The sequence below is a fragment of the Scylla paramamosain genome, chromosome 5 (genome assembly GCF_035594125.1).
Source record: "Scylla paramamosain isolate STU-SP2022 chromosome 5, ASM3559412v1, whole genome shotgun sequence".
NCBI lineage: Eukaryota > Metazoa > Arthropoda > Malacostraca > Decapoda > Portunidae > Scylla > Scylla paramamosain.
Window position 1 is genome coordinate 36,792,694 of NC_087155.1, and position 21,962 is coordinate 36,814,655.

Here is a 21,962-nt window from a genome sequence, read left to right on the forward strand (position 1 = left end):
AAAGCAGTGAGGTGCAGTTTACACCCTTGCTGTGTGCTGTGTCTCAGTGTGTGCCCAGCCCATCCACAAGGATAGCCAGGGTGCTGGACAGACAGGGCACACATGAGGCTGTGCCACCTGTCCAGCAGCCCAGTAATGCAAGAACAGGGGAGGCAGGGTAAACTCTGGAACTCCCTGCCTGCTTCTGTATTTCCACCTTCCTATGACTTGAATTCCTTCAAGAGGGAGGTTTCAAGACACTTATTCATCAATTTTTGACCACTGCTTTGACACTTTTATGGCACTGGCATTTCAGTGGGCATATTTTCTTATTGGATTTTTGTTGCCCTTGGCCAGTGTCACTCCTACATAAAATTGAAAAAAAAAAAAAAAAAAAAAAAGCTGACCTAAGCGTGGTGACACAGAGGTACCAGCAAGTGACCTCAGGAAGATGAAAAAGTAATGGAGGTCATCTATTTCACCAATCACAATGACATGAAGGCTAGGGACACCACAGGGCCAAGACACCACCACCAACACCACGCCGCCCTTCACGCGTCACCCAGGCCGACAGGTTGGCGGCCCAGCGCGTTGGCCTCACACTTGCACTGTTCCTCCCCTGGTATGTGTGTGTGTGTGTGTGTGTGTGTGTGTGTGTGTTGATAATCTTCCTTTCCTGTTTTTTTTTCTTTCAATATTTTTTTCTCTCTCTTTTTCTTTATTTTCTATGTGTGTGTATATCAGTTTAAAAGCTTCATTCTCCTGTCATAGGAATATTTGTCACCTGGTGTATCTTTTCAGTCATTCTTTTATATACTGACTAAGATCTCTATCCTTGTAATATAGAGACCACAAAAGCAAGTATTCTCCTCTCTACTGCTCTCATCTAACCTAACCTAACATAACCTTAGCAAACCAAACCTAACCAAACCAAACCAAACTTAACCTAACCAAACCTAACTTAACCTAACCAAACTTAACCTAACCCAACCTAACCAAACCAAACTTAACCTAACCCAACCTAACCAAACCAAACTTAACTTAACCGAACTTAACTTAACCTAACCTAATCGAATTTAACCTAACTTAACCTAACCTAACCAAACTTAACTTAACCTAACCTAACCTAACCAAACCTAACTTAACCTAACCTAACCAAACTTAACCTAACCTAACCTAACCAAACTTAACTTAACCTAACCAAACTTAACCTAGTCTCACCAAACCCACGTCTCTCCACAGATTCACATTGACATCCCACGCATGTCTCCCCTGATTCCGTTGTTCCAACAAACAATCGTACAAGAAATGTTTGAGCGCATTCTGTACATCTGGGCCATCCGTCACCCTGCCTCAGGTTACGTGCAGGGGATCAACGACCTTGTCACACCCTTCTTCATCGTATTCCTTCATGAGGTGGTTCCTAAAGGTGAGGTTTTCAATGTCTTTTCCTACTTTGTGATTTAGATTAAGTTCTTGTCTTGTAAGGGCCTATTCTGTAATGCTCTGCTTTCTTGTTCCTTCTCTGCCATCTAGACTTTTCCAGAGTCACAGAGGGATAATTAGCTGTGTTCTCAAGAGTGTTTCTCCTGTTGATAATGTAGAAGTCTTGTTAATCTGTTACCACAATTTTAAAAACACTTAAAAATGCTTTGCTCATTTATCAAGACTGTTTTTCAAGGTCAAGATGATGATTAGCCAGTTTTCAAGAGTGCTTCTCCTGTTAATAATGTACAAGTCTTGTTAATCTGTCACTAGAATCATGAAAAACACACTTAAAAACATGTACAGCTTCATCTAGAGCCTTTTTGAAAACAGAGGAAGTACAGCACAGAAGTGTTTCAAAATATGGTACCAAATATCTATCAGTTTATCTATCCATCAGTTTATTTTGTTAGAAAAGGGAACAAGGGAGAGAGAGAGAGAGAGAGAGAGAGAGAGAGAGAGAGAGAGAGAGAGAGAGAGAGAGAGAGGAGAGAGAGAGAGAGAGAGAGAGAGAGAGAGAGAGAGAGAGAGAGAGAGAGAAATATAAACGATGATAATAAACTTGTAAGAAAAGGAGGAGGAGGAGGAGGAGGAAGAGGAGGAGGAGGAGGAGGAAGAGGAATAAGCAAGATAAACAACAACAACAGCAACAGCAGCAGCAGCAGCAACAACAACAACAACAACAACAACAACAACAACAACAACAACAACTCAGTCTTTCCATAAAACAAAGACAAGACACATTTTCTTCCAAAACATTTTCCAAAACCATTTTTCACATCATTTCTGAGACAGGAAGTGAGATTCAGTTGAATATTCAATTATCAGGGGGCAATTTCCTGCTAACCCTCTTAAATTGGGGGAGGAGGAGGAGGAGGAGGAGGAGGAGGAGGAGGAGGAGGAGGAGGAGGAGGAGGAGGAGGAGGAGGAGGAGGACATGAACTGATAAGAAAATTTCAACAGTATATTTTGTATTTTTGAAGCAGGAAACCACAGATTGAAGCAGTAAAACAATAAAAAAAAACCAGCTGGAAGAGGAGGAGGAGGAGGAGGAGGAGGAGGAGGAGGAGGAGGAGGAGGAGGAGAAGGAGGAGAAGGAGGAGGAGGAGGAGGAGGAGGAGGAGGAGGAGGAGGAGGAGGAGGAGGAGGAGGAGGAGGAGGAGGAGAAGGAGGAGGAGGAGAAGGAGGAGGAGGAGAGAAAATTCATGTATTACCTTATTTGGAAGTGGCAGTGGATCTTAGTCCTTGTTTTCCGCCTGGCTCTGTTCCTTCTGTGCCACGCTGAGTGCTGTGGTGGTGGTGGTGGTGGTGGTGGTGGTGGTGGTGGTGGCGGTGGTCATGGTGGTGGTGGTGGTCATGGTGGTCATGGTGGTGGTAGCCTGTCGGAATAAAAGCAACATTAGTAATTTTCATGTACCAGTAATGTAAGTAATGTACCAGTAAATATATCAATAAATGAAAGAATGTTAATAATTGTGGAGGTGAAGAGAGACACAGGTGTTACGGCTCAGTTCTGACTAGTCTTGCTGTTGTGTCTAGGGGTGAGTAAGCCCTGGTGTTGGTCTTATTGATGCTGGGCTGGGCTGCTTGTGGCCTCAACCTGCTGGGTGATGGGCTGGTTCAGGCGCAGACTCACCCACTAATCAGCCCCGGTCATGTGTGAAGGGTGCACCAAGTATTGCTGCAGTTATTAATATTTGTGATGAAATCTGAAACTGTTCCTGAGATCACCAGGTACGGGAACACACAGGGGCCACGTGGCTACACTTGTGAGGTGTAATACATTAATACTTCACATTAAGGCAAGAACAATGTGAAGATGTGCTCAGTACGCCACGTTTGTCAAGGATACAATGCTCAAGACACAATGAACATCACACAGAGACTGGCTGTGTTGTTAAGGAGCTGCCATGCTGTGCTGTGCTGTGCTGTGCTGTGCTGCCTTGCCTCTCAACCTGTACACTCATATTTAAAGCAGTGAGGTGCAGTTTACACCCTTGCTGTGTGCTGTGTCTCAGTGTGTGCCCTGCCCATCCACAAGGATAGCCAGGGTGCTGGACAGACAGGGCACACATGAGGCTGTGCCACCTGTCCAGCAGCCCAGTAATGCAAGAACAGGGGAGGCAGGGTAAACTCTGGAACTCCCTGCCTGCTTCTGTATTTCCACCTTCCTATGACTTGAATTCCTTCAAGAGGGAGGTTTCAAGACACTTATTCATCAATTTTTGACCACTGCTTTGACACTTTTATGGCACTGGCATTTCAGTGGGCATATTTTCTTATTGGATTTTTGTTGCCCTTGGCCAGTGTCACTCCTACATAAAATTGAAAAAAAAAAAAAAAAAAAAAAGCTGACCTAAGCGTGGTGACACAGAGGTACCAGCAAGTGACCTCAGGAAGATGAAAAAGTAATGGAGGTCATCTATTTCACCAATCACAATGACATGAAGGCTAGGGACACCACAGGGCCAAGACACCACCACCAACACCACGCCGCCCTTCACGCGTCACCCAGGCCGACAGGTTGGCGGCCCAGCGCGTTGGCCTCACACTTGCACTGTTCCTCCCCTGGTATGTGTGTGTGTGTGTGTGTGTGTGTGTGTGTGTGTGTGTGTGTGTGTGTGTGTGTGTGTGTGTGTGTGTGTGTGTGTGTGTGTGTACAGGACTTCCAGGTATTGATTTAACAGAGATTGTGTGAAACAGAATCTATTAACATATAGTATCAGGTAAAATGACACACTGATTACTGTCCTAATGTGTGTCCTAACTCATAATAATTTTGTATTATTTTTTGTACTATTGGGTACTATTAAAGGCTTGTACTAACTCTTAATATTATTGTGGGCTATTATATCACCTCTAACTATCAGTACTATTCTTTACTACTATCCAGGCAATAGTAATCCATTCTTTTCAACCATCAAGTGAGAGAGACAGATTTATTTATTTATTTATTCATTTATACAAGCCAGTGCTAGAGTAATATATATGTATAAAAAGGCCTACTAAGGTCCCTGTAGGTCAAAGGTCATCCTTCAAATACTGATTAACTCTTGTATTAGGGTGGTGGACAGAATAGTGGTGAAATATTGAGAATACTGGTGAACTCTTGTATTAGTGAGGTGGACAAAATAGTGGTGAAAGATTGAGAATACTGGTTAAATGTTGTATTAATGAGGTGGATAGACTAGTGGTGAAATATTGAGAATACTGGATAACTCTTGTATTAGGTGGGTGGTGGTGATGGTGGTGGTGGTTATTGTTGTTGTTGCTGCAGTCAGAAGCCATGATATTTATTCAATTTGTTTACTTGGGTTTGCACACAGAAGGTAAAAAGAAGCAAAAAATAAAATCATGCTAAAAAAACACAAAAGAAAAAAGAAGTTAAAGAAAGAAAGAAAGAAAAAAATGAACAAAATTAAAAAGAAGAGCTTAAAAATCAAAGGTAGCTTTTGTTGTTGACCGAAAAAGATAAATAAATAAATAAACAAACAAAAATGCATCCAAATTTCAGGCTTTCGTTATTATTATTGTTGTTGTTGTTGTTATTATTAATGTAGGTGTGGAGGGCAGTCTGCCACTCTCCAGACCCCCAGGACCCTTTTCATCACTTCCGGTAACAGCAGCAGCAGTACTAGTAATAGTAGCAACAGTATTAGAAGAAGAGGAAGAAGTAGTAGTAGTAGTAGTAGTAGTAGTAGTAGTAGTAGTAGTAGTAGTAGTAGTAGTAGTAGTAGTAGTAGTAGTAGTAGTAGTAGTAGTAGTCCTCCCTCTCCCATTGGCCTGTTATATTTAGTCTGTCCACCACCTCTCTCTCTCTCTTGCTGGTTATAGTAATAGTAGTAGTAGTAGTCCTCCCTCTCCCACTGGCCTTATACATTGAAGCATGATAATACATAGCTGTGTTGCCTCATATGATGTACAGAGGGTGTACATGGCAGTGTATGTATGTGTTGTGGCTTATACAATGCTCTCATACACTAAAGCATGATGATAAATACCGCTTTATTGCCTTGTATGAAGTATTGATGTGTCAACAGTGTTCTTGCATCCCATCTGTCTTGTGTTGGCCTGGTTCACCTCTGCAATACAAAAGAAATTATTATTAGTATTACTGATGCTAGTAGTAGTAGTAGTAGTAGTAGTAGTAGTAGTAGTAGTAGTAGTAGTAGTAGTAGTAGTAGTAGTAGTAGTAGTAGTAATGATTTATCCATCTATGTTTTAAATGTTTTTTTTAATTATTGTGATGTCATAATGCTTTCTCTCCTTCTCTATCTAACCCTCTCTCTCTCTCTCTCTCTCTCTCTCTCTCTCTCTCTCTCTCTCTCTCTCTCTCTCACATTCTCTCTCTCCCCGCAGACAGTGAGCGCGACATGGTAAGGACAGAGAAGTTCCTGGAGGTGATCAACGCAGCCAACACTTCCCTGCCGGAGCTGCGGAAACTGTCTTGGTCTGGCATTCCCTCACAAGTCCGTGCTGTGGCTTGGAGGTAATTAAATGTATGTATGTATGTGTGTATGTATGTGTGTGTGTTAGGTAGTACTAGTGAAGTTATGAATGTTTTTGTTTGTCTGTTAATTTTTAGTAATATAAAATAAAAAAAAAAAAAAACACATTAATTTCTCTCTCTCTCTCTCTCAGGGCATCCTCCCAGCAAACTCAGAGAGACGAGAGGACACGCTGCGAAGGAAACGAGAGGAATAATGGAGTTTTGTGGACCAGTACTATGGCACGAGGCACGAGGATATCCACCAAGATACCTTTAGACAGGTGTGTGTGTGTGTGTGTGTGTGTGTGTGTGTGTGTGTGTTGATAATCTTCCTTTCCTGTTTTTTTTTTCTTTCAATATTTTTTTCTCTCTCTTTTTCTTTATTTTCTATGTGTGTGTATATCAGTTTAAAAGCTTCATTCTCCTGTCATAGGAATATTTGTCACCTGGTGTATCTTTTCAGTCATTCTTTTATATACTGACTAAGATCTCTATCCTTGTAATATAGAGACCACAAAAGCAAGTATTCTCCTCTCTACTGCTCTCATCTAACCTAACCTAACATAACCTTAGCAAACCAAACCTAACCAAACCAAACCAAACTTAACCTAACCAAACCTAACTTAACCTAACCAAACTTAACCTAACCCAACCTAACCAAACCAAACTTAACCTAACCCAACCTAACCAAACCAAACTTAACTTAACCGAACTTAACTTAACCTAACCTAATCGAATTTAACCTAACTTAACCTAACCTAACCAAACTTAACTTAACCTAACCTAACCTAACCAAACCTAACTTAACCTAACCTAACCAAACTTAACCTAACCTAACCTAACCAAACTTAACTTAACCTAACCAAACTTAACCTAGTCTCACCAAACCCACGTCTCTCCACAAATTCACATTGACATCCCACGCATGTCTCCCCTGATTCCGTTGTTCCAACAAACAATCGTACAAGAAATGTTTGAGCACATTCTGTACATCTGGGCCATCCGTCACCCTGCCTCAGGTTACGTGCAGGGGATCAACGACCTTGTCACACCCTTCTTCATCGTATTCCTTCATGAGGTGGTTCCTAAAGGTGAGGTTTTCAATGTCTTTTCCTACTTTGTGATTTAGATTAAGTTCTTGTCTTGTAAGGGCCTATTCTGTAATGCTCTGCTTTCTTGTTCCTTCTCTGCCATCTAGACTTTTCCAGAGTCACAGAGGGATAATTAGCTGTGTTCTCAAGAGTGTTTCTCCTGTTGATAATGTAGAAGTCTTGTTAATCTGTTACCACAATTTTAAAAACACTTAAAAATGCTTTGCTCATTTATCAAGACTGTTTTTCAAGGTCAAGGAGATGATTAGCCAGTTTTCAAGAGTGCTTCTCCTGTTAATAATGTACAAGTCTTGTTAATCTGTCACTAGAATCATGAAAAACACACTTAAAAACATGTACAGCTTCATCTAGAGCCTTTTTGAAAACAGAGGAAGTACAGCACAGAAGTGTTTCAAAATATGGTACCAAAAATCTATCAGTTTATCTATCCATCAGTTTATTTTGTTAGAAAAGGGAACAAGGGAGAGAGAGAGAGAGAGAGAGAGAGAGAGAGAGAGAGAGAGAGAGAGAGAGAGAGAGAGAGAGAGAGAGAGAGAGAGAGAGAGAGAGAGAGAGAGAGAGAGAGAGAGAGAGAGAGAGAGAGAGAGAGAAATATAAACGATGATAATAAACTTGTAAGAAAAGGAGGAGGAGGAGGAGGAAGAGGAGGAGGAGGAGGAGGAAGAGGAATAAGCAAGATAAACAACAACAACAGCAACAGCAGCAGCAGCAACAACAACAACAACAACAACAACAACAACAACAACAACAACAACAACAACAACAACTCAGTCTTTCCATAAAACAAAGACAAGACACATTTTCTTCCAAAACATTTTCCAAAACCATTTTTCACATCATTTCTGAGACAGGAAGTGAGATTCAGTTGAATATTCAATTATCAGGGGGCAATTTCCTGCTAACCCTCTTAAATTGGGGGAGGAGGAGGAGGAGGAGGAGGAGGAGGAGGAGGAGGAGGAGGAGGAGGAGGAGGAGGAGGAGGAGGAGGAGGAGGAGGAGGACATGAACTGATAAGAAAATTTCAACAGTATATTTTGTATTTTTGAAGCAGGAAACCACAGATTGAAGCAGTAAAACAATAAAAAAAACCCAGCTGGAAGAGGAGGAGGAGGAGGAGGAGGAGGAAGAGGAGGAGGAGGAGAAGGAGGAGGAGGAGGAGGAGGAGGAGGAGGAGGAGGAGGAGGAGGAGGAGGAGGAGGAGGAGAAGGAGGAGGAGGAGAAGGAGGAGGAGGAGAGAAAATTCATGTATTACCTTATTTGGAAGTGGCAGTGGATCTTAGTCCTTGTTTTCCGCCTGGCTCTGTTCCTTCTGTGCCACGCTGAGTGCTGTGGTGGTGGTGGTGGTGGTGGTGGTGGTGGTGGTGGTGGTGGTGGTGGTGGCGGTGGTCATGGTGGTGGTGGTGATCATGGTGGTCATGGTGGTGATAGCCTGTCGGAATAAAAGCAACATTAGTAATTTTCATGTACCAGTAATGTAAGTAATGTACCAGTAAATATATCAATAAATGAAAGAATGTTAATAATTGTGGAGGTGAAGAGAGACACAGGTGTTACGGCTCAGTTCTGACTAGTCTTGCTGTTGTGTCTAGGGGTGAGTAAGCCCTGGTGTTGGTCTTATTGATGCTGGGCTGGGCTGCTTGTGGCCTCAACCTGCTGGGTGATGGGCTGGTTCAGGCGCAGACTCACCCACTAATCAGCCCCGGTCATGTGTGAAGGGTGCACCAAGTATTGCTGCAGTTATTAATATTTGTGATGAAATCTGAAACTGTTCCTGAGATCACCAGGTACGGGAACACACAGGGGCCACGTGGCTACACTTGTGAGGTGTAATACATTAATACTTCACATTAAGGCAAGAACAATGTGAAGATGTGCTCAGTACGCCACGTTTGTCAAGGATACAATGCTCAAGACACAATGAACATCACACAGAGACTGGCTGTGTTGTTAAGGAGCTGCCATGCTGTGCTGTGCTGTGCTGTGCTGTGCTGCCTTGCCTCTCAACCTGTACACTCATATTTAAAGCAGTGAGGTGCAGTTTACACCCTTGCTGTGTGCTGTGTCTCAGTGTGTGCCCAGCCCATCCACAAGGATAGCCAGGGTGCTGGACAGACAGGGCACACATGAGGCTGTGCCACCTGTCCAGCAGCCCAGTAATGCAAGAACAGGGGAGGCAGGGTAAACTCTGGAACTCCCTGCCTGCTTCTGTATTTCCACCTTCCTATGACTTGAATTCCTTCAAGAGGGAGGTTTCAAGACACTTATTCATCAATTTTTGACCACTGCTTTGACACTTTTATGGCACTGGCATTTCAGTGGGCATATTTTCTTATTGGATTTTTGTTGCCCTTGGCCAGTGTCACTCCTACATAAAATTGAAAAAAAAAAAAAAAAAAAAAAAAAGCTGACCTAAGCGTGGTGACACAGAGGTACCAGCAAGTGACCTCAGGAAGATGAAAAAGTAATGGAGGTCATCTATTTCACCAATCACAATGACATGAAGGCTAGGGACACCACAGGGCCAAGACACCACCACCAACACCACGCCGCCCTTCACGCGTCACCCAGGCCGACAGGTTGGCGGCCCAGCGCGTTGGCCTCACACTTGCACTGTTCCTCCCCTGGTATGTGTGTGTGTGTGTGTGTGTGTGTGTGTGTGTGTGTTGATAATCTTCCTTTCCTGTTTTTTTTTCTTTCAATATTTTTTTCTCTCTCTTTTTCTTTATTTTCTATGTGTGTGTATATCAGTTTAAAAGCTTCATTCTCCTGTCATAGGAATATTTGTCACCTGGTGTATCTTTTCAGTCATTCTTTTATATACTGACTAAGATCTCTATCCTTGTAATATAGAGACCACAAAAGCAAGTATTCTCCTCTCTACTGCTCTCATCTAACCTAACCTAACATAACCTTAGCAAACCAAACCTAACCAAACCAAACCAAACTTAACCTAACCAAACCTAACTTAACCTAACCAAACTTAACCTAACCCAACCTAACCAAACCAAACTTAACCTAACCCAACCTAACCAAACCAAACTTAACTTAACCGAACTTAACTTAACCTAACCTAATCGAATTTAACCTAACTTAACCTAACCTAACCAAACTTAACTTAACCTAACCTAACCTAACCAAACCTAACTTAACCTAACCTAACCAAACTTAACCTAACCTAACCTAACCAAACTTAACTTAACCTAACCAAACTTAACCTAGTCTCACCAAACCCACGTCTCTCCACAGATTCACATTGACATCCCACGCATGTCTCCCCTGATTCCGTTGTTCCAACAAACAATCGTACAAGAAATGTTTGAGCACATTCTGTACATCTGGGCCATCCGTCACCCTGCCTCAGGTTACGTGCAGGGGATCAACGACCTTGTCACACCCTTCTTCATCGTATTCCTTCATGAGGTGGTTCCTAAAGGTGAGGTTTTCAATGTCTTTTCCTACTTTGTGATTTAGATTAAGTTCTTGTCTTGTAAGGGCCTATTCTGTAATGCTCTGCTTTCTTGTTCCTTCTCTGCCATCTAGACTTTTCCAGAGTCACAGAGGGATAATTAGCTGTGTTCTCAAGAGTGTTTCTCCTGTTGATAATGTAGAAGTCTTGTTAATCTGTTACCACAATTTTAAAAACACTTAAAAATGCTTTGCTCATTTATCAAGACTGTTTTTCAAGGTCAAGGAGATGATTAGCCAGTTTTCAAGAGTGCTTCTCCTGTTAATAATGTACAAGTCTTGTTAATCTGTCACTAGAATCATGAAAAACACACTTAAAAACATGTACAGTTTCATCTAGAGCCTTTTTGAAAACAGAGGAAGTACAGCACAGAAGTGTTTCAAAATATGGTACCAAATATCTATCAGTTTATCTATCCATCAGTTTATTTTGTTAGAAAAGGGAACAAGGGAGAGAGAGAGAGAGAGAGAGAGAGAGAGAGAGAGAGAGAGAGAGAGAGAGAGAGAGAGAGAGAGAGAGAGAGAGAGAGAGAGAGAGAGAGAGAGAGACAGAGAGAGAGAAATATAAACGATGATAATAAACTTGTAAGAAAAAGGAGGAGGAGGAGGAGGAGGAAGAGGAGGAGGAGGAGGAGGAAGAGGAATAAGCAAGATAAACAACAACAACAGCAACAGCAGCAGCAGCAGCAACAACAACAACAACAACAACAACAACAACAACAACAACAACAACTCAGTCTTTCCATAAAACAAAGACAAGACACATTTTCTTCCAAAACATTTTCCAAAACCATTTTTCACATCATTTCTGAGACAGGAAGTGAGATTCAGTTGAATATTCAATTATCAGGGGGCAATTTCCTGCTAACCCTCTTAAATTGGGGGAGGAGGAGGAGGAGGAGGAGGAGGAGGAGGAGGAGGAGGAGGAGGAGGAGGAGGAGGAGGAGGAGGAGGAGGAGGAGGAGGACATGAACTGATAAGAAAATTTCAACAGTATATTTTGTATTTTTGAAGCAGGAAACCACAGATTGAAGCAGTAAAACAATAAAAAAAACCCAGCTGGAAGAGGAGGAGGAGGAGGAGGAGGAGGAGGAGGAGGAGGAGGAGGAGGAGGAGGAGGAGGAGGAGGAGGAGGAGGAGAAGGAGGAGGAGGAGGAGGAGGAGGAGGAGGAGGAGGAGGAGGAGGAGGAGGAGGAGGAGGAGAAGGAGGAGGAGGAGAAGGAGGAGGAGGAGAGAAAATTCATGTATTACCTTATTTGGAAGTGGCAGTGGATCTTAGTCCTTGTTTTCCGCCTGGCTCTGTTCCTTCTGTGCCACGCTGAGTGCTGTGGTGGTGGTGGTGGTGGTGGTGGTGGTGGTGGTGGTGGTGGTGGTGGTGGTGGCGGTGGTCATGGTGGTGGTGGTGGTCATGGTGGTCATGGTGGTGGTAGCCTGTCGGAATAAAAGCAACATTAGTAATTTTCATGTACCAGTAATGTAAGTAATGTACCAGTAAATATATCAATAAATGAAAGAATGTTAATAATTGTGGAGGTGAAGAGAGACACAGGTGTTACGGCTCAGTTCTGACTAGTCTTGCTGTTGTGTCTAGGGGTGAGTAAGCCCTGGTGTTGGTCTTATTGATGCTGGGCTGGGCTGCTTGTGGCCTCAACCTGCTGGGTGATGGGCTGGTTCAGGCGCAGACTCACCCACTAATCAGCCCCGGTCATGTGTGAAGGGTGCACCAAGTATTGCTGCAGTTATTAATATTTGTGATGAAATCTGAAACTGTTCCTGAGATCACCAGGTACGGGAACACACAGGGGCCACGTGGCTACACTTGTGAGGTGTAATACATTAATACTTCACATTAAGGCAAGAACAATGTGAAGATGTGCTCAGTACGCCACGTTTGTCAAGGATACAATGCTCAAGACACAATGAACATCACACAGAGACTGGCTGTGTTGTTAAGGAGCTGCCATGCTGTGCTGTGCTGTGCTGTGCTGTGCTGCCTTGCCTCTCAACCTGTACACTCATATTTAAAGCAGTGAGGTGCAGTTTACACCCTTGCTGTGTGCTGTGTCTCAGTGTGTGCCCAGCCCATCCACAAGGATAGCCAGGGTGCTGGACAGACAGGGCACACATGAGGCTGTGCCACCTGTCCAGCAGCCCAGTAATGCAAGAACAGGGGAGGCAGGGTAAACTCTGGAACTCCCTGCCTGCTTCTGTATTTCCACCTTCCTATGACTTGAATTCCTTCAAGAGGGAGGTTTCAAGACACTTATTCATCAATTTTTGACCACTGCTTTGACACTTTTATGGCACTGGCATTTCAGTGGGCATATTTTCTTATTGGATTTTTGTTGCCCTTGGCCAGTGTCACTCCTACATAAAATTGAAAAAAAAAAAAAAAAAAAAAAAGCTGACCTAAGCGTGGTGACACAGAGGTACCAGCAAGTGACCTCAGGAAGATGAAAAAGTAATGGAGGTCATCTATTTCACCAATCACAATGACATGAAGGCTAGGGACACCACAGGGCCAAGACACCACCACCAACACCACGCCGCCCTTCACGCGTCACCCAGGCCGACAGGTTGGCGGCCCAGCGCGTTGGCCTCACACTTGCACTGTTCCTCCCCTGGTATGTGTGTGTGTGTGTGTGTGTGTGTGTGTGTGTGTGTGTGTGTGTGTGTGTGTGTGTGTGTGTGTGTGTGTGTGTGTGTGTACAGGACTTCCAGGTATTGATTTAACAGAGATTGTGTGAAACAGAATCTATTAACATATAGTATCAGGTAAAATGACACACTGATTACTGTCCTAATGTGTGTCCTAACTCATAATAATTTTGTATTATTTTTTGTACTATTGGGTACTATTAAAGGCTTGTACTAACTCTTAATATTATTGTGGGCTATTATATCACCTCTAACTATCAGTACTATTCTTTACTACTATCCAGGCAATAGTAATCCATTCTTTTCAACCATCAAGTGAGAGAGACAGATTTATTTATTTATTTATTCATTTATACAAGCCAGTGCTAGAGTAATATATATGTATAAAAAGGCCTACTAAGGTCCCTGTAGGTCAAAGGTCATCCTTCAAATACTGATTAACTCTTGTATTAGGGTGGTGGACAGAATAGTGGTGAAATATTGAGAATACTGGTGAACTCTTGTATTAGTGAGGTGGACAAAATAGTGGTGAAAGATTGAGAATACTGGTTAAATGTTGTATTAATGAGGTGGATAGACTAGTGGTGAAATATTGAGAATACTGGATAACTCTTGTATTAGGTGGGTGGTGGTGATGGTGGTGGTGGTTATTGTTGTTGTTGCTGCAGTCAGAAGCCATGATATTTATTCAATTTGTTTACTTGGGTTTGCACACAGAAGGTAAAAAGAAGCAAAAAATAAAATCATGCTAAAAAACACAAAAGAAAAAAGAAGTTAAAGAAAGAAAGAAAGAAAAAAATGAACAAAATTAAAAAGAAGAGCTTAAAAATCAAAGGTAGCTTTTGTTGTTGACCGAAAAAGATAAATAAATAAATAAACAAACAAAAATGCATCCAAATTTCAGGCTTTCGTTATTATTATTGTTGTTGTTGTTGTTGTTATTATTAATGTAGGTGTGGAGGGCAGTCTGCCACTCTCCAGACCCCCAGGACCCTTTTCATCACTTCCGGTAACAGCAGCAGCAGTACTAGTAATAGTAGCAACAGTATTAGAAGAAGAGGAAGAAGTAGTAGTAGTAGTAGTAGTAGTAGTAGTAGTAGTAGTAGTAGTAGTAGTAGTAGTAGTAGTAGTAGTAGTAGTAGTAGTAGTAGTAGTAGTAGTCCTCCCTCTCCCATTGGCCTGTTATATTTAGTCTGTCCACCACCTCTCTCTCTCTCTTGCTGGTTATAGTAATAGTAGTAGAAGTAGTCCTCCCTCTCCCATTGGCCTTATACATTGAAGCATGATAATACATAGCTGTGTTGCCTCATATGATGTACAGAGGGTGTACATGGCAGTGTATGTATGTGTTGTGGCTTATACAATGCTCTCATACACTAAAGCATGATGATACATACCGCTTTATTGCCTTGTATGAAGTATTGATGTGTCAACAGTGTTCTTGCATCCCATCTGTCTTGTGTTGGCCTGGTTCACCTCTGCAATACAAAAGAAATTATTATTAGTATTACTGATGCTAGTAGTAGTAGAAATAATAGTAGTAGTAGTAGTAGTAGTAGTAGTAGTAGTAGTAGTAGTAGTAGTAGTAGTAGTAGTAGTAGTAGAAGTAGTAGTAGTAGTAATGATTTATCCATCTATGTTTTAAATGTTTTTTTTAATTATTGTGATGTCATAATGCTTTCTCTCCTTCTCTCTCTCTCTCTCTCTCTCTCTCTCTCTCTCTCTCTCTCTCTCTCTCTCTCTCTCTCTCTCTCTCACATTCTCTCTCTCCCCGCAGACAGTGAGCGCGACATGGTAAGGACAGAGAAGTTCCTGGAGGTGATCAACGAAGCCAACACTTCCCTGCCGGAGCTGCGGAAACTGTCTTGGTCTGGCATTCCCTCACAAGTCCGTGCTGTGGCTTGGAGGTAATTAAATGTATGTATGTATGTGTGTATGTATGTGTGTGTGTTAGGTAGTACTAGTGAAGTTATGAATGTTTTTGTTTGTCTGTTAATTTTTAGTAATATAAAAAAAAAAAAAAAAAAAACACATTAATTTCTCTCTCTCTCTCTCTCAGGGCTACCTCCCAGCAAACTCAGAGAGATGAGAGGACACGCTGCGAAGGAAACGAGAGGAATAATGGAGTTTTGTGGACCAGTACTATGGCACGAGGCACGAGGATATCCACCAAGATACCTTTAGACAGGTGTGTGTGTGTGTGTGTGTGTGTGTGTGTGTGTGTGTGTGTGGATAATCTTCCTTTCCTGTTTTTTTTTCTTTCAATATTTTTTTCTCTCTCTTTTTCTTTATTTTCTATGTGTGTGTATATCAGTTTAAAAGCTTCATTCTCCTGTCATAGGAATATTTGTCACCTGGTGTATCTTTTCAGTCATTCTTTTATATACTGACTAAGATCTCTATCCTTGTAATATAGAGACCACAAAAGCAAGTATTCTCCTCTCTACTGCTCTCATCTAACCTAACCTAACATAACCTTAGCAAACCAAACCTAACCAAACCAAACCAAACTTAACCTAACCAAACCTAACTTAACCTAACCAAACTTAACCTAACCCAACCTAACCAAACCAAACTTAACCTAACCCAACCTAACCAAACCAAACTTAACTTAACCGAACTTAACTTAACCTAACCTAATCGAATTTAACCTAACTTAACCTAACCTAACCAAACTTAACTTAACCTAACCTAACCTAACCAAACCTAACTTAACCTAACCTAACCAAACTTAACCTAACCTAACCTAACCAAACTTAACTTAACCTAACCAAACTTAACCTAGTCTCACCAAACCCACGTCTCTCCACAGATTCACATTGACATCCCACGCATGTCTCCCCTGATTCCGTTGTTCCAACAAACAATCGTACAAGAAATGTTTGAGCACATTCTGTACATCTGGGCCATCCGTCACCCTGCCTCAGGTTACGTGCAGGGGATCAACGACCTTGTCACACCCTTCTTCATCGTATTCCTTCATGAGGTGGTTCCTAAAGGTGAGGTTTTCAATGTCTTTTCCTACTTTGTGATTTAGATTAAGTTCTTGTCTTGTAAGGGCCTATTCTGTAATGCTCTGCTTTCTTGTTCCTTCTCTGCCATCTAGACTTTTCCAGAGTCACAGAGGGATAATTAGCTGTGTTCTCAAGAGTGTTTCTCCTGTTCATAATGTAGAAGTCTTGTTAATCTGTTACCACAATTTTAAAAACACTTAAAAATGCTTTGCTCATTTATCAAGACTGTTTTTTCAAGGTCAAGGAGATGATTAGCCAGTTTTCAAGAGTGTTTCTCCTGTTAATAATGTACAAGTCTTGTTAATCTGTCACTAGAATCATGAAAAACACACTTAAAAACATGTACAGCTTCATCTAGAGCCTTTTTGAAAACAGAGGAAGTACAGCACAGAAGTGTTTCAAAATATGGTACCAAATATCTATCAGTTTATCTATCCATCAGTTTATTTTGTTAGAAAAGGGAACAAGGGAGAGAGAGAAAGAGAGAGAGAGAGAGAGAGAGAGAGAGAGAGAGAGAGAGAGAGAGAGAGAGAGAGAGAGAGAGAGAGAGAGAGAGAGAGAGAGAGAGAAATATAAACGATGATAATAAACTTGTAAGAAAAGGAGGAGGAGGAGGAGGAGGAAGAGGAGGAGGAGGAGGAGGAAGAGGAATAAGCAAGATAAACAACAACAACAGCAACAGCAGCAGCAGCAGCAACAACAACAACAACAACAACAACAACAACAACAACAACAACAACAACAACTCAGTCTTTCCATAAAACAAAGACAAGACACATTTTCTTCCAAAACATTTTCCAAAACCATTTTTCACATCATTTCTGAGACAGGAAGTGAGATTCAGTTGAATATTCAATTATCAGGGGGCAATTTCCTGCTAACCCTCTTAAATTGGGGGAGGAGGAGGAGGAGGAGGAGGAGGAGGAGGAGGAGGAGGAGGAGGAGGAGGAGGAGGAGGAGGAGGAGGAGGAGGAGGACATGAACTGATAAGAAAATTTCAACAGTATATTTTGTATTTTTGAAGCAGGAAACCACAGATTGAAGCAGTAAAACAATAAAAAAAACCCAGCTGGAAGAGGAGGAGGAGGAGGAGGAGGAGGAGGAGGAGGAGGAGGAGGAGGAGGAGGAGGAGGAGGAGGAGGAGAAGGAGGAGGAGGAGGAGGAGGAGGAGGAGGAGGAGGAGGAGGAGGAGGAGGAGGAGGAGGAGGAGAAGGAGGAGGAGGAGAAGGAGGAGGAGGAGAGAAAATTCATGTATTACCTTATTTGGAAGTGGCAGTGGATCTTAGTCCTTGTTTTCCGCCTGGCTCTGTTCCTTCTGTGCCACGCTGAGTGCTGTGGTGGTGGTGGTGGTGGTGGTGGTGGTGGTGGTGGTGGTGGTGGTGGTGGTGGTGGCGGTGGTCATGGTGGTGGTGGTGGTCATGGTGGTCATGGTGGTGGTAGCCTGTCGGAATAAAAGCAACATTAGTAATTTTCATGTACCAGTAATGTAAGTAATGTACCAGTAAATATATCAATAAATGAAAGAATGTTAATAATTGTGGAGGTGAAGAGAGACACAGGTGTTACGGCTCAGTTCTGACTAGTCTTGCTGTTGTGTCTAGGGGTGAGTAAGCCCTGGTGTTGGTCTTATTGATGCTGGGCTGGGCTGCTTGTGGCCTCAACCTGCTGGGTGATGGGCTGGTTCAGGCGCAGACTCACCCACTAATCAGCCCCGGTCATGTGTGAAGGGTGCACCAAGTATTGCTGCAGTTATTAATATTTGTGATGAAATCTGAAACTGTTCCTGAGATCACCAGGTACGGGAACACACAGGGGCCACGTGGCTACACTTGTGAGGTGTAATACATTAATACTTCACATTAAGGCAAGAACAATGTGAAGATGTGCTCAGTACGCCACGTTTGTCAAGGATACAATGCTCAAGACACAATGAACATCACACAGAGACTGGCTGTGTTGTTAAGGAGCTGCCATGCTGTGCTGTGCTGTGCTGTGCTGTGCTGCCTTGCCTCTCAACCTGTACACTCATATTTAAAGCAGTGAGGTGCAGTTTACACCCTTGCTGTGTGCTGTGTCTCAGTGTGTGCCCAGCCCATCCACAAGGATAGCCAGGGTGCTGGACAGACAGGGCACACATGAGGCTGTGCCACCTGTCCAGCAGCCCAGTAATGCAAGAACAGGGGAGGCAGGGTAAACTCTGGAACTCCCTGCCTGCTTCTGTATTTCCACCTTCCTATGACTTGAATTCCTTCAAGAGGGAGGTTTCAAGACACTTATTCATCAATTTTTGACCACTGCTTTGACACTTTTATGGCACTGGCATTTCAGTGGGCATATTTTCTTATTGGATTTTTGTTGCCCTTGGCCAGTGTCACTCCTACATAAAATTGAAAAAAAAAAAAAAAAAAAAAAAAGCTGACCTAAGCGTGGTGACACAGAGGTACCAGCAAGTGACCTCAGGAAGATGAAAAAGTAATGGAGGTCATCTATTTCACCAATCACAATGACATGAAGGCTAGGGACACCACAGGGCCAAGACACCACCACCAACACCACGCCGCCCTTCACGCGTCACCCAGGCCGACAGGTTGGCGGCCCAGCGCGTTGGCCTCACACTTGCACTGTTCCTCCCCTGGTATGTGTGTGTGTGTGTGTGTGTGTGTGTGTGTGTGTGTGTGTGTGTGTGTGTGTGTGTGTGTGTGTGTGTGTGTGTGTGTGTGTGTGTGTGTGTGTGTACAGGACTTCCAGGTATTGATTTAACAGAGATTGTGTGAAACAGAATCTATTAACATATAGTATCAGGTAAAATGACACACTGATTACTGTCCTAATGTGTGTCCTAACTCATAATAATTTTGTATTATTTTTTGTACTATTGGGTACTATTAAAGGCTTGTACTAACTCTTAATATTATTGTGGGCTATTATATCACCTCTAACTATCAGTACTATTCTTTACTACTATCCAGGCAATAGTAATCCATTCTTTTCAACCATCAAGTGAGAGAGACAGATTTATTTATTTATTTATTCATTTATACAAGCCAGTGCTAGAGTAATATATATGTATAAAAAGGCCTACTAAGGTCCCTGTAGGTCAAAGGTCATCCTTCAAATACTGATTAACTCTTGTATTAGGGTGGTGGACAGAATAGTGGTGAAATATTGAGAATACTGGTGAACTCTTGTATTAGTGAGGTGGACAAAATAGTGGTGAAAGATTGAGAATACTGGTTAAATGTTGTATTAATGAGGTGGATAGACTAGTGGTGAAATATTGAGAATACTGGATAACTCTTGTATTAGGTGGGTGGTGGTGATGGTGGTGGTGGTTATTGTTGTTGTTGCTGCAGTCAGAAGCCATGATATTTATTCAATTTGTTTACTTGGGTTTGCACACAGAAGGTAAAAAGAAGCAAAAAATAAAATCATGCTAAAAAACACAAAAGAAAAAAGAAGTTAAAGAAAGAAAGAAAGAAAAAAATGAACAAAATTAAAAAGAAGAGCTTAAAAATCAAAGGTAGCTTTTGTTGTTGACCGAAAAAGATAAATAAATAAATAAACAAACAAAAATGCATCCAAATTTCAGGCTTTCGTTATTATTATTGTTGTTGTTGTTGTTGTTATTATTAATGTAGGTGTGGAGGGCAGTCTGCCACTCTCCAGACCCCCAGGACCCTTTTCATCACTTCCGGTAACAGCAGCAGCAGTACTAGTAATAGTAGCAACAGTATTAGAAGAAGAGGAAGAAGTAGTAGTAGTAGTAGTAGTAGTAGTAGTAGTAGTAGTAGTAGTAGTAGTAGTAGTAGTAGTAGTAGTAGTAGTAGTAGTAGTAGTAGTAGTCCTCCCTCTCCCATTGGCCTGTTATATTTAGTCTGTCCACCACCTCTCTCTCTCTCTTGCTGGTTATAGTAATAGTAGTAGAAGTAGTCCTCCCTCTCCCATTGGCCTTATACATTGAAGCATGATAATACATAGCTGTGTTGCCTCATATGATGTACAGAGGGTGTACATGGCAGTGTATGTATGTGTTGTGGCTTATACAATGCTCTCATACACTAAAGCATGATGATACATACCGCTTTATTGCCTTGTATGAAGTATTGATGTGTCAACAGTGTTCTTGCATCCCATCTGTCTTGTGTTGGCCTGGTTCACCTCTGCAATACAAAAGAAATTATTATTAGTATTACTGATGCTAGTAGTAGTAGAAATAATAGTAGTAGTAGTAGTAGTAGTAGTAGTAGTAGTAGTAGTAGTAGTAGTAGTAGTAGTAGTAGTAGTAGTAGTAGTAGTAATGATTTATCCATCTATGTTTTAAATGTTTTTTTTAATTATTGTGATGTCATAATGCTTTCTCTCCTTCTCTCTCTCTCTCTCTCTCTCTCTCTCTCTCTCTCTCTCTCTCTCTCTCTCTCTCTCTCTCTCTCACATTCTCTCTCTCCCCGCAGACAGTGAGCGCGACATGGTAAGGACAGAGAAGTTCCTGGAGGTGATCAACGAAGCCAACACTTCCCTGCCGGAGCTGCGGAAACTGTCTTGGTCTGGCATTCCCTCACAAGTCCGTGCTGTGGCTTGGAGGTAATTAAATGTATGTATGTATGTGTGTATGTATGTGTGTGTGTTAGGTAGTACTAGTGAAGTTATGAATGTTTTTGTTTGTCTGTTAATTTTTAGTAATATAAAAAAAAAAAAAAAAAAACACATTAATTTCTCTCTCTCTCTCTCTCAGGGCTACCTCCCAGCAAACTCAGAGAGATGAGAGGACACGCTGCGAAGGAAACGAGAGGAATAATGGAGTTTTGTGGACCAGTACTATGGCACGAGGCACGAGGATATCCACCAAGATACCTTTAGACAGGTGTGTGTGTGTGTGTGTGTGTGTGTGTGTGTGTGTGTGTGTGGATAATCTTCCTTTCCTGTTTTTTTTTCTTTCAATATTTTTTTCTCTCTCTTTTTCTTTATTTTCTATGTGTGTGTATATCAGTTTAAAAGCTTCATTCTCCTGTCATAGGAATATTTGTCACCTGGTGTATCTTTTCAGTCATTCTTTTATATACTGACTAAGATCTCTATCCTTGTAATATAGAGACCACAAAAGCAAGTATTCTCCTCTCTACTGCTCTCATCTAACCTAACCTAACATAACCTTAGCAAACCAAACCTAACCAAACCAAACCAAACTTAACCTAACCAAACCTAACTTAACCTAACCAAACTTAACCTAACCCAACCTAACCAAACCAAACTTAACCTAACCCAACCTAACCAAACCAAACTTAACTTAACCGAACTTAACTTAACCTAACCTAATCGAATTTAACCTAACTTAACCTAACCTAACCAAACTTAACTTAACCTAACCTAACCTAACCAAACCTAACTTAACCTAACCTAACCAAACTTAACCTAACCTAACCTAACCAAACTTAACTTAACCTAACCAAACTTAACCTAGTCTCACCAAACCCACGTCTCTCCACAGATTCACATTGACATCCCACGCATGTCTCCCCTGATTCCGTTGTTCCAACAAACAATCGTACAAGAAATGTTTGAGCACATTCTGTACATCTGGGCCATCCGTCACCCTGCCTCAGGTTACGTGCAGGGGATCAACGACCTTGTCACACCCTTCTTCATCGTATTCCTTCATGAGGTGGTTCCTAAAGGTGAGGTTTTCAATGTCTTTTCCTACTTTGTGATTTAGATTAAGTTCTTGTCTTGTAAGGGCCTATTCTGTAATGCTCTGCTTTCTTG

The 21,962-nt window shown here is 41.9% G+C and overlaps 1 long non-coding RNA gene across 1 annotated transcript in view; it reads right to left on the reverse strand.

Moving 5' to 3' along the window:
- LOC135100361 (uncharacterized) overlaps positions 1–21,962 on the reverse strand; it is a 52,949-nt gene that overhangs the window by 18,095 nt on the left and 12,892 nt on the right. The window contains exons 4-7 of the long non-coding RNA XR_010268640.1: positions 17,461–17,643; positions 11,782–11,961; positions 8,318–8,494; positions 2,679–2,843 (exon numbers count right to left, since the gene is read on the reverse strand). This is a non-coding gene — a long non-coding RNA (uncharacterized LOC135100361). The remainder of the gene's footprint in view (positions 1–2,678; positions 2,844–8,317; positions 8,495–11,781; positions 11,962–17,460; positions 17,644–21,962) is intronic.